Genomic DNA, 20036 nt, shown 5'->3' on the forward strand with positions numbered 1-20036 from the left:
TTGTAGAGATCGCAAAATCCCAAATCAAATACACCTTCAGATTTCAACGAGAATGATTCCAAAACACGATCGATTTCTCCGAATTCCCACCCTGAGCTAGAAGGAGAAAACTCTGAATCAAACGCGTGTCTGAACAAATCCAACTCTGTAATTGGAAGAGAAGTAGGATTATATACTTGAAGACAATACTTCTAGTTTCTCCACTAACAGCTGAAGAGAAGAAATGAGGATTGGATCACTGGGAAGACAGAAACGAAGAGACTCTTACAACTCTGCCTTTGTACTCGTTCACCATTTACTCACGAGAATAGATTTGCTTGTTTGTCTACTTTATTAAGATTCTGTGAAGAAAAAAGCAGAGCTGGCGGTGACGGATGGAAGATGGAGACGATGAAGGAGATGAGAGAGAATTAGGGTTTTTTTTTTTGTTTGGAAAAATGTAGTTTTGTATTAAGAATAGATGTGAGGGTATTTTGGTCATAAAAATCACAAATTGTCCTTAATTGATCTTATTGAATACCTCAAGGGAGGCAGATGCAAAGTGTCCATTTTTTTGGACTAAATATGACATGAACCAAACCTCAGGGGGTCCATATGAAAATTACCCTAGTTTCTATTATGATATGAATGCTGTAAGTACATTAGGATCTTATTTCCTTATTTACTTTATGTACTTGATCATGTATGAATATTTATTCATGTATGTTTCTTAATTATTTGATCTTGTCTTATTATACTCTTTCATATGATGAGATATCTGTCGTGGATGATATGACTGAATTATGAATGTGATTGTTTAGGTATGATTTGGGATTGGGGAATGTCAATATTTCCAATGTTGCCCTTTGACACTTTCCTGAATTATTGGTTATCATACCTAGGACTTGCCTAGCAGTGTTTGGCTAGGTTATACCCCTGTTATATCAGACCAGATTCGGAAGGGTATTGAGACCGAACGACCCGTGGTAGCAATGGGGATTCATGGGCACTCAAGACCGGTGAGTTATATCCGTGAGGGGACATGAATCACATTGTGGGGACCATTTATAGGTAGAGTTGCATATGGATAGACTTGGGCTCATGGGCGTTCAAGACCGGTAACCAACCCGTGAGAGAACATGAGAGCTTCCCATTTACTATATGTGGATGACCTATAGGGTTGATGAGTCCATATTTGAGAGAGTCGGATACGCTGACTCTAGTGTGAAGGATACCGGAAAGGATCCTGAGAGGGGAGGAATGGACGTATCTGGATCTGATTTGATGTAACTAAGTAGATGACTTGCATTGGGCTAGGGTTTCATCTGACATGTGCCAATACTTAGACCAAATGGTGATGTGAGAGAGAGGTGACTTAACCCCCAGCCATGGATTGTCCGAGATGGATGAAGGACCCTTTGCCAACCGAGGATGAGTGAATTGAGACCTACCCAAAGAAATATGGTGCTATGACTTAAAGAATGTCTGCCTATAGAGACCAGCATACATAGAGTTAGACTCATACATGCATTGTCTGTCTCATATCATATCATGTTATTTATGCTATTATGGAATAACTTGCCTTGCTGAGTTTCTTTTGAAATTCACTCCTTTTGTACAACATCTTTTGTTAGATTATTCTGCAGGCCTTGATGACTATGAAGCGCAATATGAAGAAGCACAAGATGAAGAAGTGTACCATACGCAAGGTGTTGGCAACTATGAAGATTACATTGAGGATTCCTCAAGTGGTCTCTCTTGTTACCAAGATTAGCCCTACTGTGGAGTGGGAGCGTCTGAGCGTGATTGATGAAGTCTATGTTTACGAAGACGTTCTTTACAAATTAGAACAGACCATAGCTTAGTTAGATTATATCTTTCTTTCTTGTCTTTAGAATCAATTGTAATCTCCTTTGACTTTCGATCTACATTCCGCTATACTCGTGGAGTGAGATTCTGCCTCACTCTATATTTGATTTTATATATCTATTGGTATCATTTCTGCACTTTGATGATTATCTCGTTACTTTACTTTGATTCATTTGAATAATATTGTTAACCTTGATTTAGTCTTGTTCATGATTATATTGTTGTGAATGTGGGAGGTTGATTTTACTAACTACTGGATCTTGTGGACTGTGGATCACACACTCGGGTATGCCAGATAGGGTACCGGCTGGGTGGATGTGACAGAATAGATATCATCGTTATCCTCCCTTTCGCCAGGTTGTCCAAGTTTTTGATTGATATTGGCCAATTCTTGACCAATATGCGCTGACCGATCTCCGACCACACGATCACTTCCTCGAGCAACATGATCATTATCTCGAATGACACGATCATTCTCTCGAGCAAAACGTCTGATAATTGGTGAGTGAGTTCGTACTACTGCACCCAACCTTGTATTTGAATCGGTTGTACTTCCTTGCGGTCTGTTGTACGGATCGTCGTGCCTAGGGAGATCTTCAGTTCTCCTAGGCTCTCTTGCGCGTAATCGGTCGCCTTCTCAGAAATTTTGACCGACACTCTGCTCATTGATCAGTCTTTGATCCCGCTGTGACACGCGCCTTCCCGCATCACGATGATCGGGTGCTTGTGGTATCACCACTTGTCTGGTTAGCACACTTGACTTATCTCCAACATTTGGAGTTTCATTTGATCCAGTTGATAGTGGAGTGGATCTGGAGGATTATTACCTCCTTGACCCCTATCAACTTCAAGGGGTCGACTTCCCTCTAGAATATCTGGATTGTTTACTTCGGGAATCTGGACGCCAGCATCTCGTTGTGCAACAGCTGCTGCTGCTGCCGCTGATCTAGTCACCATAGCTTTCTAAAACGTTTCCCACAGACAGCACCAAATGATGCGTCCAAAATCTGCTCAGCCCTTAGATCTCCTGAGAGTGACCTGCAAAATAAAGCGCCAGATGCTTACTATCTGAATCGTATTCTTGTTATTCATTCCTTAGCTCTGTGCTCTAGCAGAGCCGTTTGTGATTAAGTTCATCAACTGACTTAGCCTTTGGAGGTGGACTCCCGAACCCAGAGGTCGGGCCACATCTGACTCTTTATTTTGCAGGTCACTCTTAGGAGATCTAAGGGCTGAATAGATTTTGGATGCATCAGGGGTAATGATAGTATCCAGGTGGACCTTGAGCCAGGTTGCTAGGATTTTACTCACAATCTTACTTGTGACATTACATAGGCTAATAGGTCTGAAGTGATCTGCTCAGGATGGTCAACTTTAGGGTTCAAGCAAAGGTAAGTCACATTAGCAGCCTTGGACATACAACCTGAAGTAAAAAAACTCATAAACAAAGTTACAGACATCAGTGCTTACTAGCTGCCAAAATCTCTGGAAGAAAGCAGGGGGTAGACCATCAGGACCAGGAGATTTGAGAGGTGCCATGTCCCAAACAGCTTTCTTGATTTCCTCCTAGTTGGTGTCGAGCATAATCTATCGTTAATATCCCGAGAAACTGAGTTGTTAAGAGCTAACAAGGCAAGTTGCAAGGCTTCCTCATCAATTGGTTCTGAGGAAAAGATCTTTTCATACTTCTCTTGAATGATATTCTTGATATCCTCTTCAGATTCAGCCCAAGTCCCATCATGGTTCTTTAATGCTAGAATTTTGTTTCTCTTCCTTCGTTGAACAGCACAAGTATGAAAGAATTTTGTATTCCTATCCCCTTCACGCGCCCAATGTAATTTTGCCTTCTGTAACCAGTGCACTTCCTCCCTTTGATAGGCCACCCAAAGATGCTCATGTATTTCACACTCCCTAGTTTGATTTGAGTCCGAAGGAGGGGCATCTTGCAAGTATTCAAGCTCCTTAAGTAGGCTATCAATTCTTCGATTGATATTTCCAAACACCTTGCGATTCCAGTCTGAAAATTTCTCACTGCAACTTTGACTCTTCTGTTGAACTATGTCACTAGCTCTGCCATTTGAGGGGATACTCCATGCTTGTTTGGCAATATCAGCACATTGCTCGTGGGAGAACCACATGGCCTCAAATCTAAAAGGTTTGGGGGCCTTGGGGGTATGACCTTGAGTATCTACTGTGATGGGAAAGTGATCAGAACCTATTGCTGACTGAACCCGAACAACTGCATTAGAGAAAGATCTTACCCAGGCAGCATTAGCAATCACCCTATCAAGTCTGATTTTTATATTGGCATCACCCCTCCTCTTGTTTGTCCAAGTGAATTGAGCTCCCTGAGACTTAACATCGAGCAATTGACAACCATCCAAGAAGTGCCTAAAGGTATCCATGTCATGAGAATCAGATTTGTTACCACCAGATTTTTCCTTCCATTGTAGGTATGAATTAAAATCTCCAATGCATGCCCAAGCCTCCTCCCTACCTTCTCCTAGCTCTTTAATTATGTTCCAGACCAAATGTCTTTTGTCCTTAATAGGATCCCCATAGACAAAAGTGAGAAAGAAGCAAGACTCACCTCTAGGCTGAATACAAGCATCTATTAATCGATTGCCAGCATATAGAATCTGAAACTTTTACCTCATCAGTCCATAGAATGGAGAGACCCCCAGTAGTGTTTAAAGGAGGGATAGAAAACTGGTGGGGCATTTTCAGTCTTCGGCCAATAGCATTGATCTTTTTCTCTGAATTTTTTGTTTCCATCAAATATACTAAATCAGGTTTGACATCTTTCATGAGCCTTTGAAGAGTAAGAACTGTCGTATGGCTCCCGATACCTCAACAGTTCCATGAGATTAGTCTCATTGGGCCCCTTGGGGCTGCATTCCCCCAGCCACCAAGGGATTTTTCAGTAAAAAAGGAACCTCTAGATCAGCAGCATCATGCTCCATGAATTCAGGATCCTCATCCTCCATATCTGTCTTAGCTTTTTTGCATCTGTTCACAACTCTTACTGGTGGCTGATTTGAGGTAAGGGGAGGTGGCTGAGTAGGAGTGGTGAGTTCTTGAGGAGCAAGCATGGGAGTGGAAGTAATGTTCACGGGAGATGGAGGGGAATTCTGTATGGGGGTGGGAGAGCCTATAACTTCAGTGCCCATACAAGTGGTGGGTATATTGCTGGGTGGAGGGAGTAGAAGTTGGGTTAAAGAGTTGGGTTGGTGATTGGTGTGTACAGGTGGTGGGCTATGTTGGTTATCAGGAAGAGGGTTGTTTGAGAAATGGGCATAGACTTAATGTTAGAGTGAATCTAAAGGACTCAGGAGCATTATCAAAAGGCGGTTTTGGGCCTATTGGGTGAATCAAGCGACACTGACATTAATTTCCACAACCCAATATAGATTTAGAGTTGTTTGGTAAATTAGATTTCAGTTGGCTAAATCAGAAATCATATCGGTCCTTTTGTAGTTATAATCTTTATAAATATAAACATCTTATTTTGGGATTTGGATTGATCTTCATCAGAAAATGACTCAGATTCTTTATTCATGATTCTAAGTTTACTTGTAAGTATGGGAGGAAAAAAAAAAAGTTCTCTGCTCGCTCCTGTTGAATAGATATTAAAACAATTCATGGATGAAAATTCTAAACTTGGGGGAACATAAACATGATTTTGTTTAGTGCCTTATAAATTAGAGCTTGCCATTTTTATGTTTTGCTATTTTCATGATTTGTTTTACATTATTGAATAGACCAGCGTAGATGATGTATAACCCCAGTGGCTTGTTTGAAACAAGATTTAGTGGAATTACTGCAACTATGAACCAGAGTTATCACTTCTATCTCTCTTACAATCATTTTTATCCTTTCAATCCGTTACTGTGGGCAGCTGTTACAGCTTTGCTTTCCCCACGTATACTCACCAGGGTTTAGGATCCCAGAGCTTTGTGATGTGGGAAAACCGTTACTGTGGCTCGTTGATGCTGAGTATTAGTAGCAGTGGAGTTTGGGAATGAATGTCCAAATATGTAACCGTCAGGACACATTGAGCTTAACCATTTAGGGAGTAGGATTACTGATTACATGTAAGTTTAACATTAAAAAATCAAATAGGACAAAGCAAATTATCATTAAGCCACTACTTGGAGGCTGAGCAAATACCAAACAGTACCTATCACAGAGAAAAAATACAGAAAATGCAAAAAGAAACCAAATCAAAATGGGGGGAGAAAAAATAATGGAAACAAGACCAATTGATGATTACATGGAATAGAAAAAAGTCTAACCCCATTGGGAGACTCACCCACCACAGTCAGGTGTGCGACCTGGGTCGAACACCGGATTAGTCAGGGCAAAGCCTTGGAAACCTGGGGTTGGCAACCAAAAAAAAAAAAAAAAAAAGTTGCTAAATGTGCATAACTACGGTACCAAAAGAAAATTAAGAAACATACTACCATTACATTGCCAGAAGCCTGATTTAGGCCAAATATCTGAATGTATTGGGATTGTCCTCGTCTCTCTCCAGATAATCACGGGTGATTAGGTCTTCAATCCTCTTCTTGATTGCTTTGATGTCGGGCTTGAACATATGCCCAACTTGCTCCACACACTCCATCACCAACTGCTGATGACCCAAAACCTTCCTACTCTTCATGATGCGGACAATAGTGGCATCAATTGCATATCGCCTATCCTTGTCAACATCCTCTATCACTTTCTTCTTCTCATCCACAGGAGGGAGTGGAATCTTTATCCTCCTCATTTTGTCAGTGAACTTGCCGTTGAACTCAAAAATGTCAGTCGAAGTGATGTTTTTAGTGCTTGGCTCTTTGTTAAGGATTTTGTACTTGGCACAAGACAAGGAATGTAGAAGTCGTCTTACATCATCATCTGTTAAGTTCAACTGAGCCATGATTTCTGAATAACTCAATCTATCCGAAGCATTAAACAGCAGCAACGCAGAGGCCTGATAAGTTGTCACAATCAGCTCTATGGTTTTGGGTTCAAATTTCCCACTGATGTTACAATTACCCAATGAGTATATCCAGGAAAGTTTTCTATGCCTAGTTTTTGTTTGATAGAATTCCTTAAATACCTCAACACACTTAACCATCTCTGCCGGGAGATTGAGATCAAAAGATTTATAGCTGGGCCAGAATCCAGTAGTTAAGACTGTTACTGTCAAATCTATCCCTGGATTTGTAGTTGAATTACTATTCAGATATTCCTCAAAGTTTGCCTGATTTTCCCTTGCCAACGTTAAATCTGTAACCATCCCCTCCATCTTTGAAGTAAATTGTCCACCGCATTGCTGCTTCAGTTTAGTCAGAATACTCCTTTCATGATCATCATTTGAACTCTTGTCAAAAAGCAGCCTTCGAGCAAGTTTTTTCCTGGAAAATTCTGCAAAGAGGTCCTTATCACTGATGTAGACAAGAAGCCTTACCACCTTCTCAAGTGTCTCCTCGATTGCTTCATCACTTAGCTTCTCACTCCCACCCTTCTTTAGAATATTATCACAGAAAGTAGCCAGTAGTTCTGCACTCGAGCTGCCAGCAACACCCTTGTTGCAGAAAACCTCAAAGGCCTCTTTGAGTGCCTTGTGAAATAGAGAGTGGTTCAAGAAGCAGTCATTAACATATGCCAAGTACTTGTCGTGTAGATCAATTACTTTCCTCACAAAAACCTGCTCTTGCAAACCAACCACATCCCTCTTCTCTGCCCTCTTATTACTTGCAGCATCCTCCGCTTGTTTGACCAAGGCTGTACCTTCTGCAGTAACATGCTGCTTAAATATATCTGAAACAGGTTCCAACCCACGAGGAATTCTGCAGAAGAGTCTATACATCCTTGACAAATCCTCCACCTTGTCGTCTCTGAGTAATGCACGGCATCCTGAGTGTTCTTTTTCAAGCAACTGGTTTGTACACACGGTCAACAACTCGTTCTGCACTTTCTCCAGCAATTTCTGCTCACTGCTAGAATGCAAGTAATGAGACACCCTATCAGTCTCCCGTTTTAAGCAGCACTCAGCCTTGAGCATATAATCAGGACAAGAATCGTCCAGAATCCAATTTGAAGCCTTGCGAGAATAATAAGCACCAGTATCTTGAAGCATGGCTACTTCAAAGTCATTCTCATAATAATCCAATATTTGCCCCGTTCCAATTTCAACAAAGATATCTAGAACATTCTTCAATAGCGCTCGGTCAATCTGTTCTCCTTCACGCTCTTGATCAATCAAAGAGATCACGGCATCTCTGACTTTACCCGTTTATCTCGTTGTAAATCAGATCTCGGAAGCAAGTGAGTCCAACTTCATTAAGGGGAGGAAGCGACTTCCGAGCTATAAAGTATCGATCGAGGTAACGGAAGAAACGCGAAAGCCATCTGACCATAACCTTATGATCTGACCATCTTTTCACGAGCTCTCTCAACATAAATTCTTCATGCTTCTCCCTTAAAGAAGGCAACACCGTTGAAGTAATGTACACCTCAAAGGACTCTCTGTACTTGTCATAAAGCTGTTGGGAATAATCGTGAGGGGGCTTCTGCAAGCACATGTTGTAGATGGTTGAGTAGAGCAGCATGTAATCCTCAGAGCTAAACTGTGGCTCAGGTAGCCCTTGTAGAATGTTCTTGAGCTTCGTGATACCCTTCTCCATAGACTCCCATCCTTGATCTAAATCAATAGTTTTACGGTCAGGCATCGTCATCGTCATCGTCATCGTCAGGAGCAGAAATCCACAATCCTCGAAGAAGAAAGCCTCGGTAGATTAAAGATAATAAATAGTAGAAACACAGTTTCGGAAGCAAGCGATGATTTGGCGGATTTTTCTCGATCGGTTGAGAACTCTTTTTCCCTTTGAATCCATATCATACATACATATATATATAAATATATAAATCGAAGTCCTGACCTCATGAGCCACGACTCTACTAAGACGGGAAGGACAAGAGTATCACTCCAAGTAGAACACCATGCAAAGTTCGAATTTGCTTTGAATTAAGACTCATTAGCGGCCCCGCCTATTATCTAATATCAAGATATGAATTTTTGTCAAAATTCGTATATGTTTCAGTGCAACTATTGAATCAGATTCCACCACAGCTTCGGATGAGGGTTAATAACCTCTTGGATTACATCAAATTGAATTTAAAAGACTACTGGAATTCCAAGACTAGTTAGAATATACCTCCTAGGAAGTAGGAACTTCACAATCTTATTAACTCTGCCTAGGAAAGTAAAACCCACCACATTAATTAACCTAGGAATGGAAATAAGCTACTAAAAGCCTAATCCAATATTCCTTCCTTGTTCCCATAGTTTAGGCCCATCAAACTAGCCCATTACAAAGAAAACACATAGATTCGAAGGTCCAATTTATGGATAGATTTGGTGACAGTCTCAGAGAATAACAGAATAGGTGTTAGGTGTTTGTCTTTTGTTCTTGAAGGACAAACTGATGAGAAAAATGGTCCGAAGAGCGGCTCCGCAGACTTGTTCTTTCAGGGAAACAAAAACTTGATAAAATGGTTTAGACAGTGAAGGTCTCCCAAGACCACCCCCACCACCTATTCACAAAGTCCATCGACCTTGCCCTCCTTCTTTGTGCCCTTGCTCAAAAAGTAGATTTTCAAGTTGTGTCCAATTGGAAAGTATTTCTAGAACGAGTTTATTGGACACCCATTTCCAAACAAAAAAGGGTCTCCCGTCGCAGAATCTAGTGAAAGCGGTTTTACACAAAAAATGGTCTCCTAGAACGGAAATATTACCGAAAGCATACTACATAACGTCAATGAAGTTTATTTCTAACGCAGATGTGACTTATCTTCCTCACAGCAAGTCGGCCTCATGGATCCTTGCTCTCCAATCAGCTCTAAGTGGCCTAAATTAAGCATCTCCTATGGTTAATTGATGTCTGCCCCTGGATCTTGTAGTTCCCTCAGTTTAAATCAGATAGTCCAAACTGGAGCATTCCAGGATACCTCACCACTTCTCCTGTTAATTTATGTCTGGCTCTTTGAGGTCCCAATTAAGTTAGATAGTCCAAACTGGAGCATGGAGCATCCCAGGATACTCACCACTTCACCTGTTAATCTTATTCTAGTATTTCTTTTCACTCACCTTTGGTGGTGTCTCTTACTCTTCTATATAAAGGTGGGAGATGGTTTGTTTATTATCGCGAAAAACATGTTTTTGAGAAGTGTTAGTTTCCTTTAAATTGTATCATAGAAAACGGATTGGTGAATGTAGCTTTACGGATCCCTTAGTTCATCAATTACAAGGTGCACCGTCTATGATGGAGGGGTTGACTGATCTTGCAGTGAAAATGCATTCAAACTTGTGTGCACTATTCGGGGCGTTTAAATACCTTAAAGAAAGTGCCGTTACCGGCACGTTTCAACTCCGCCACTTTTTGACAAGGAGGTCATTTCTTGCTATTTGAAACAAGATAAGTTTTCATATTTATGATTATGCTTTATTTGGCTTATACGATTGTTCATGTGGTAATGTATTTCCAACACCTTTTGATCTTCTATGTATAGGTCTCTGTTTACAATATCATTCTTGCTCAGACGATATTTTTTCTGCTTAATCACAAGTTTCTGGCTTACATTACGACATCTGTCCTCCTAACAACTCTTCTTTGAATTAACAATATTCCCTTCATCTCACCATGCATAGTCTTGTAGAAAGGTTGGAGGGCGTGGGCGTGTCTCCTTGGAGGTCATGCGGGCTCCTATGGCAGCATGTGAACCAAGTGGCTATGGAGCAGCAAGGCTAGGTCCATGCGACTCAATTGTATCTCCATGCATGGCATTCTCAGGATGATGTGGTGTTGTAAGTCGTAACTGCCCATCTGAGCCGTCAGGGCCTAGACCACCAAGAGCTAGCCAAAACAAAATAACAGCTTTTCCCGCACATGAGAAAGCTCAAAAGCTTACCATATTTTGGCATTAGGTTAAACATAGCTCTAGGGCATTTTTATCTCAGGAGTGAGTCCAAAGAAGAAACCAAGGCTAAAATTGAGAGTATGCAACAAACCATGTGAACATATTGGGGCCTAGATTTAGATTCCTTCATTCATTGAGAGATAAGAAAGAAAAAAATAGGAAAAATGCTTCATGCTTGCCTTTGCTTAGAGTGAAACAGCTTAATTCATATAATAGTTTTGTTAAGTTGCCAAAAAAAAAAAAAAATTTTAAAAAATGATAGTTTTGTATCTAGGTTGAGTTCTTACAATTAGATTTGTGATTTGATTTCAAGTGAGAGTGATAGATCAAGAAAAGATAACAGAACATTAATTAGTCCCCTCCGCTATACTTAATTTCCTTATAATTCTTAGAATCTTTCTTTGCTGTTGTATAGTTTGCTGTTGTATAGTTCCGAGTAGTTCTCAAATTGCGATACATGGCATTTTCAAAGTCTAACAACTATAATCTCCCGCTCATAATTAGAATCATTCAACTTAAAAAATGCCAAATGTCTAAGATTGTTTAAAGACTTTCCTATCCTCTATTTTCTACCATTATTTTTTGTCCCGATTATAATTATAATTCCTATGGTCCTACCCTGAATTTTCTACCTGCTAGCCTAAAGCAATCAAAAGTCACTTGCTTAACGACTTGAGTTGTACTATTCCAAGAAAAAAGAACATCAAGACTCAGGAAGCTCATTTGTAGGAGTCTAGGTCCTCTCCACCCAAGCAGGCCGTCCCCCACCTTCATACAAACCAGATTTTTTATTTACCTCAAAGATGATCATAAGAATCCTTACGATTAAACAATAACACACCTTTAGAAGCTATAACATAAAATCTACGTTAATCCAAATAGCTTATGGATATCAAATTCCTTTTCCAAGTAGGTATATATCTAATATTGTGCAATATAACATAATATTGGTCGTGGTGAGTTTTTGTTGGTTCAATGGAGCATCAGATTAGGCAGCCCTACCACATTAAATAGGAGCTCAGATGAATTCCCAATTAACCAAATGGGCAAAACGCTGTGTCTCACAGCTCATTATTTGGCATTTTGGGAATATTCATAGAGGATTTCGTGGCAGTCCAAATCAAATTACATGAAGACTTTATTCTTGGGAGATTTAGGACCTTAGTTTAATCTCTATTTTGGTAGTTTCTACATTAGTAATTTATTCATGTGGCTGGAATATGATGCCTATTAGTTCCTAATTTTAATTAGTTTCTATTTCCATATAATTATATTATCACTAGTTACTAGGATATTATTTTCTATTTTCAATCTACTAAGTTCCTATTCATTGTAAAGCTTTAACCAAGCCATAGATAGGCCGTTACATTGCAATAGAAAGGGAGACCTGAGGAGAAATTAATTTGTGGCGTAGTAGCCTCAGTTAGGGAGTAAAATCCATGTTCAACAGTTGAGATAGCTGTGGGTGAAAGACCCAGGGCTGAGATAGCAATCCACTACCTGCTTTCTTCTTTCCTTCTTCTATATCCCTTTCTTCTTATCCTTCATGCTCTTCTTTCTGATGTTTGGAAAAAAAAGCAGCCCCTTCAAAAAAAAAAGTCCTAGTGATCATATTTTGTCTTCTTGGTCGCAATTGATCTCCCACTGGTTCACTGGTTCAAGGTCGACTTGTTGCATTGATGTCCTATTGTTTTTATTGAAAGAAAGCTCTTGTTCTGAAAATTACAGAATTTCCAATGTCCTCTTTATTTGAGATAGTAAAGCTTAGGTATCATTTGTTTGCCAGATAAATCCATGAAACCCCAAAGCATGCTTTGTTTGGTTCAGTGGGGTGGGAAAGTGGACAGACTAGCTTCCTTAAATTAAGGAAGCCTGTCTGCTGACGTGGAGTGTCACTCTTTTCACCCCACCCCTTTTTAAAGTCCCACTAAATTAGTGGGACTTTGTGGGAAGTGAGGTATGTAATAAAAGTGGGACCCACATGTGCAACCTTTTCCCAAAATCCTTTCCTTTCCTTTTCTACTCCCCCACCCCACCACATACCCACATGTTTATTTTTCCTGCCTCTTTTTTTTCTAGAAGACAGACAATGCCTTAGGTTATTGCTGTGGTGACCTAAATTAGAGTTTTGGAGCCCTAGATTGCTCAAAGTTTAAATTAGTCAGCGAATGTGTATATACACTGCCCTATAGAGTGTTGGTAAAATTTTGACCTGGTACTCTGTTCAAGCCTTCCAGCGTGCGATGGTGCAGTTGTGCTTTCCCATTATTCATCAACTGTATTTAGTAGTCATTATGAAAGTGCTCAGTTTGCTTTTGGATTGGTACTCTGTTTGAAAATGTTTTTTTCCTCATAAATACTGTTGACATTTCTTTGAGACATTTTGTGTTGTTTTCTGTTGGGTCTTTATGAACTTCATGACTTTATAAAAGGGGCAACCTCATCAGTTTAAATGTCCTTCTGGTACTATTGTAGTGTGGAAGAGGCAAAAAAGAGAATATATGCTTGTAGCACAACAACATATCATGGTTTTCAAGCTGTAATGACAGAGGAGTAGTCTAAAAAGTTTGAAGGTAAGCTTTTGTAATTCACTTTCTATGTGAGTAATGAGATTGGATTACTGGTGGTGGTTATTTCTCTTTGCTCCCTTCCTCCCATCCATTAACATTGTTACTATAATTAGGGTTGCCTGGAGTTGTGTTTATTTTGCCGGATTCCTACATTGATCCAGTGAACAAAGAATATGGAGGTAAGTTTTTTTTCTTGCATCTCTTTGAGTTCTTGTATTCATACAGCCTTAATACCTGGAAAACACCTGCTAGTCCTAAGGGTTACCCAGGAAATTAGATTAAGACCATGCTCCAAACTGGATATTGGTATTGTTTTTTGCTTAAATATGCAATAAGAGGGTTAATCTTTTCTGCAGAGAGACATTTAATTGATGGTTGTTGCATGTCTTTAGTAAAATATCTCAGTTCATGTTCATTTCATCTTATGTCATGTTGAGGATACTGTGGGGGTATATGATGTCTCCTGGTAACAGAGGTTATTCCTTGATAGATTACTTTATCCAAATGGCTGAGAACTTTGTTTTTAAGGAGGTATCTAATCCTTTAATTAAAATGACATCGAAAAACCTAATGTTTAATCTATAGATTCATAAACATGATGCTTTAGTTAATTCATTTATTTTTAAATCTTCAAATCCTCATCCTTAAAGCACTTTAGTTGCTAAAATATGTGAAATGACCAGACTGCACAGCCCATGAGACCAGACTTTTGAATATTAGAACTGTGGAACTTCAACTTCTTTTAACTTCTTGAAGACTTGATTTTTGCAATGCTAGTGAAAGAAATGTAGACACAAAATTCTCATTTGAGAGCTATCCACCAAGGGGAAGTCAATTTGGAGGTGTTCTTTTGACTATTTGGGTGGACCCTTGCACAATGCTAAGGTTGCTCCATTGCAACTGTGCTTAAAGATTCAAGTGAGAAAACACCCTCACTGCTAAGCAGGGGTAAGAGTGTTAGACTGTTTAGATTATGGACATACCCAGACGCCTGGATTCTGCAGTTGTGGGACCCTTGTGCACTGTGTACCCCCCCCTCTCTCCCGGCCTCCCTGTCACCATTTTTCTCCTCTTCTCTCACTAATATTTGGGAGATTATTTTTCTGAAAGGAGTAAAATTCTGTAACAGAGTGTGAGTTTTTGAATGTGTTCAGTGGGCATGCCAATTTGTCAGAATTTTTAATGTGTTCTTTAATAATGAGATTCCTACCCCACCCCCTTTTCTTTTCCCTTCTCAACCTCCTTCCCATGGTATTGGCATCTAATCATGTTAGAACATTTGTTTGATTACATAAATTTTTTAACCTCTTCTGTCATGGCCTGTTTTTTTAATATTTTTTTTTTTTTTTTTTTTTTTTTTTTTTTTTTTTTTTTGTTGGATGTTCCTTTCCTCCCCCCCCCCACCCAACCACCCATCTCCTTTTTTTTTTGTAAAAGGTTTTTTTTTTTTCTATCCCCAGAGCACCCCCCCCCCCCCCACAACCTTCCTTTTTCCCCCCCGGTTTTTACTCTCTGCTTCCCCCCCAACCGGCCCTTAGACATTGTTTATTACATTTTCCTTTTTTCCCTACAGGGGACAAATACATCAATGGGGTGATCATACCTCGGCCTCCCCCTGTTCAATATGGGAGGTCACAAGGGCGATATGGTGATCGAAACAGAAACTATGACAGGCCAAGGAGAGATCCACTTCCACCACAAGGAGATGGAAGGAACTACGGGGCACAGCAGAACTACCCCTCACAGCAAAACTATTCTCCTCAGCAGAATTACCCTCCACAACAAAACTATCCACCTCAGCAGAACTTTACACCCCAGCAGAACTACCCATCACAACCTAACCTTGCGCCCCAGCAGAACTATCCACCACAGCAAAACTACGGAACCCAGCAGAACTACCCCCCACAGCAGAGCTATGCGCCACAACAAAATTATGGTCCACCAGGACAAGGAGAACGAGGTGGTCCTATGCCAGTAGGCAATAGGGATTATAGAGGAGATAATAGGAACTTTAGCCCTTCAAATGGTGGAGATTATGGGCAAGGAGCACGCACTGGCTATCAGCAAGGAGCAGGCATTGGCTATGGGCAAGGGGAGCAAAGGGATGCTATTCAAGGAGAGCAGGGGAACTATGGAGGCCAAGGACAATTTGGGGCTGAACAGGTATGTACTGTTTTTTCATTGATATTATATGTTTTTACTCTTCCAATTTGAGGGATTTCAGCTTGCTGGGGTTGAGCTAATAGGCAAGTCTCTATTTGTAAAGAAAATTGCGCTTTCTGATTAGATAATGCTGCTGATTTCAAATCAGAGGCTGAGACTAGTTCAACTAGGTTTGTGGAGTAGGGAGTATAAACCAGAATATGGATAAAAATTATAGCTTGAAAGAAAGGATCTACATCATGGTATTGGGATCAGTAGCTCACCTGGCTAATATCTATATGGATCAGCTGATATGGTTTGAATCAGATGGTGTTGCCCTCATCTTTTGTTGTTAAAACCCTGTTTTGGATAGTTTTGCCCCAGTATGTACTGATCCATTGAATTATGCTCAGAACAGATTAAATCCGAATTGACTGGTCCAGTTCTATCAGTCGAATAGGCCTCTAGTATCTGAAGAAAATTTCTATCACAGAACAAGGAGATATAGGAAAGTCTTAGGCCATTTTTTATATCAATTCTCCTTCCTTATTTTGATAATATTATATTTTTGTGTGTATTTGGTATCTATTCGCACCTATTTTTATTTAAAAGAATTAGAAGTCCCATAATCTATAATAGACTTTTTATCCATTATGGATTTTGGCCTAAAATTCATTCTTACCATTTTTGTAGTAGTTTTAATGAGCATGTGCTTATAGACTTGAAAAACAAGGGTAAGAATGTCATTTGATCTAAAATTTGAAAAACATGTCCCTCCCCACTATTTTTCTCCATAATTCCAATTGACTTTTCTAAAACCATCACCAACTTGCATCCCATTTAAAAAAACATTACAAAACTATTTACAGCTATTCACTTACCAAACTTATTTTTCATTTTTGACTAAAAATAGATTCTTGTATCCATTTCTTTTAAATAGGCAAATAGAGAATGTGAATTGATGCCAAAAAGGGCCTTTGTTATGGCATAACTCTTGACTACACAAGTCGGCATGAGTTCTTTAGAAACAGCAACTAATTTTCAGAGAGCAGGATTGCAGGGGTGGTGCTGTACCTGACATGGCTTGAAAAGAAGCTGAAAATTGATCTGAAACAGTGAGTACTGCAGATTTTGTAAAGCATTTAATAGGAGAAAACAGTAGAACAAAAGATTGAAGAGTTAGCATATTATCTGCAGTAGGATTTAGAACTAAAAGAAGAGGAAGTAGCAGTAAGCTAGAAGACAAGCCTTCACCCGCATTTTGCAGGGCTCAATTGCCTAAAGCTCTTGAAAAGAAAATGGAAGTAGCAGTAAGCTAGAAGACAAGCCTTCACCCGCATTTTGCAGTGCCCAATAGCTCAAAGCTCTTGAAAAGAAAATGGTAAATCTAAAAGCTTGTCCATTGCTGGGGTTATATGTAATTATAATCTAAAATTAATTTTTATTAAATTTCCTAAATGATTTGTAAAAGAGTTCCCAGTTGCTCTTCAAACTGAATAAATTAAATAGATTCAAAATAGAACCCCTCTTGCATGTTATTGTATATTTAACTCAAATTCCTAAAAGTAACACTGCTACTCTATGGAATTATAACTATGGCTGGACATAACATATTACCCCTGAACAAGTACCCAAAGCTGATAAAAACTATCCAAGATTTAAAAACTGTAGTTTCCTAGGTTCAATAAGGCCACTCTTTTTCCCCTTCCTGATGGGTAGGTAAGTTATTAGGAGAATTAAACACAAGATCTAATTGTTGCAAGGTGTTGGTCCATTTAATTGCTTTAGGGGCCCAAGAAACTGATGAACCTTGCCAACATGAGCAATCTTATCATTGGTGAGGGAGAGAGGGCATGGCTTAGAAAACCTTCACTGAAGTTCACCAAAGTCAGGTTGGATCAATTGCAAAACGGAGCCTTGGTGGTGGCGGTGGCGGTAGTGAGAGAATCTGGGTGCAGGCAAGAGGAAAGGTGGTCAGGCATTAAGAGTTACCTGGAAACCAACAGTGGATTAATCTCAGGGATGAGTGTGGTGTAACATGTTAGAGGGAGGGTCAGGGAGGGTCAGGCTAGCTTGTTGGAAAGGAGTTAGTAGAGTTAGTGAGAGATTTGTAGGTCTGAGGTTGATGTGGGTATCAGGCTATCAGCCATCAACAAGTGATTAAGAAAGATTTAAGTGTTGGGGCCAAAAACAGTGGTGGAAAGCAGAATGAGATTTTCATGGGGCATGTAAGAACAACAGATTAGGCAACCTTGAGCAATGATTTCCTGGTTTCTATATTTTAGAGTTGGCAACATTGTATTCAAAATTTATTTTTACTGTGCTTTTACAGTGTCACTTCAAATCTATTGTGGGTTGTGCTGCAGGGGCGATACTGAGAAGAATTTTTCATGTTGATTGATCGTGGGAGAAGACCAAACGAAATCATGGAAATAGCAAAACCGATCAATCTCTACTACAATATTGGAGCTGTAAAGAAACAAATGTTTTTTTTCTTCTTGGGTAGAAATTAAAAAAACAAATATTGATCTCCGATAGATTGATTCTCTTGTTTCATGCTGTTTGTTAATGAAGTAATGATAGGCGTGTTGCATTTGAAGATCTTGAATTCTGGTTCTTTTTCCCCTACTATGCGTCGTCAATCCTTCGTATGAAAATGGTGCATGTTTTATTAGCAACTCATTACTTTTAAAAAGATTATTAGGAAAGAACAGGGGCAAAATTGTGGGGGATTTTATTTTCTGGCATGAAGGAAAAACTCTTTAATCCGTTACGATTTTCCAGAGGAAGATCGGCAGATTTGGAGTATATCTAAAACAAGACGGTTCACTTTCAAGAGTTGTTACCATATGCTGGCATATATACAGGACGAGCAGATATTGTCTGCTCCATCAACTTCTCATTGTCCAGGTTATACATACATATTTATTCGTGATGAGCTTTAGAAAATCTTATGGAATAGTCGAACCATACAAAAGGTAAGAGACGACGGGGCACATATAGCTGGGATGTTGTTACAAATGAGATTGTGAAGGAGAGCATAGTTGACTCAATGGCTGATAAAGGAAGTGAGAACTGTAGGTCAACTCGCCAGGTCAAGACACCAAGTTACTGACTATTACTTGGTAGAAGAGGAAAGCTGAATTACATTACAAAGAATTAAAATGATTGGCTAATGATTAGATAGAATATTCTATGATACTTTGTTTTAGGTTTTGATGTTTGGGTCTTGTCCCACTATATAAGGGAAGATATGAATAGTGTAAGGGTATGAATGAAATTAATCTCAATTTGCCTCCTCTGTTTCTACATTGCTCTCTTAAACCCTCTCTGTCTTCTCCTTTCTTTTCTTAACTGTAACATTTGGTCCGACCTGTCCGGATGGCGGAAGGGACTCGCTTCAGGCATATAGATGAAACCATCAAAAAGTTGAGCGCCGATTCTGCCGCTCAAGGAGCAACTTTAGCTACTCTCAGTGAAGTTGCTTCGGAGCAGAAATCCACACTTGAAGATCATCATAATACACTGCGAGAACTGGTCCTCCGTCTCACAACCATGGATGGCCGAATAGAGAATGCCCTGAGAATCGGCCCTTCATCATCAAACAACCCTAACCCGAGCCTTTCCCCTGCTCCAACAATACCAAACATTCCCGTAGCCGTTCCCTTTACCACTGCTTCCAACCCCACTCTGTCCCAAGGTCCCTTTTAGCCCAACACTGGAGCCATACAAACTTGTGTTGCCAAGCTCGACTTTCCAGTCTTCAATGGCGAAAACCATCGGGATGGATATTCTAGGCCGAACGATTTTTCAAATATCATGCCACCTTTGAAAATTAGAAACTTACTGTAGCCTCATTTCACATGGAGGGCGCAACACTCGGATGGTACCAATGGATGCATCGTTCAAGGTTGTTTACCAATTGGGCCACCTTCACTCGAGCTTTAGATTTCCATTTTGGACCATCTGAGTTTGATGATCCTAGAGATGCTTTCGCCAAGTTAACACAAACTTCTTCAATTGTAGAATACCAAACATGGTTTGAAAATTTGGCTAACTGAATCTTTGATTTACCTCAATCCTTTCTTATGAGTTGTTTTATATTAGGCCTGAAATCTGAAATTCAGCATGAAGTCCGAGCACTCCGACCTACCGACATGACTACCACAGTTGGATTAGCTAATTTGCAAGAATCCAAACTCCAGGAAGCTCATAGGTCTACCTTGCGCATCATTCCCATATCCACCAAACCCCCGATGTTGCCCACACCACCGTCCTTTGTGGGAATTAAAAACCCATCCAACTCAAAATTTCCTCTGTTACCAGCAACTCATCGCACACTGCCAATCAAGCAATTGACACAAGCTAAGATGCAACTGAGAAGAGAAAAGGGGCTCTGTTTCAACTGTGAAGAACGATTCATTTCAAATCATAAGTGTAAAATCAAGCAGCTGCTACCGTTGGAATATGATGATCCAGGGGAAGACGAAATTGACGATGCCTCAGAGA

At 39.9% G+C, this 20036-nt stretch overlaps 2 pseudogenes; one reads left to right on the plus strand and one right to left on the minus strand.

The window, feature by feature from the left end:
- Positions 1 to 6334: 6334 nt before the first annotated feature.
- On the minus strand, positions 6335 to 8573 carry LOC149015330 (cullin-1 pseudogene; annotated as a pseudogene).
- Positions 8574 to 13267: 4694 nt separating this feature from the next.
- LOC149015331 (uncharacterized) lies at positions 13268 to 17928 on the plus strand (annotated as a pseudogene).
- The last annotated feature ends 2108 nt before the right edge of the window (positions 17929 to 20036 follow it).

Source organism: Hakea prostrata, chromosome 5 (assembly GCF_041222555.1).
Source record: "Hakea prostrata isolate BN-2017 chromosome 5, UWA_Hpros_2, whole genome shotgun sequence".
Taxonomy (NCBI): domain Eukaryota; kingdom Viridiplantae; phylum Streptophyta; class Magnoliopsida; order Proteales; family Proteaceae; genus Hakea; species Hakea prostrata.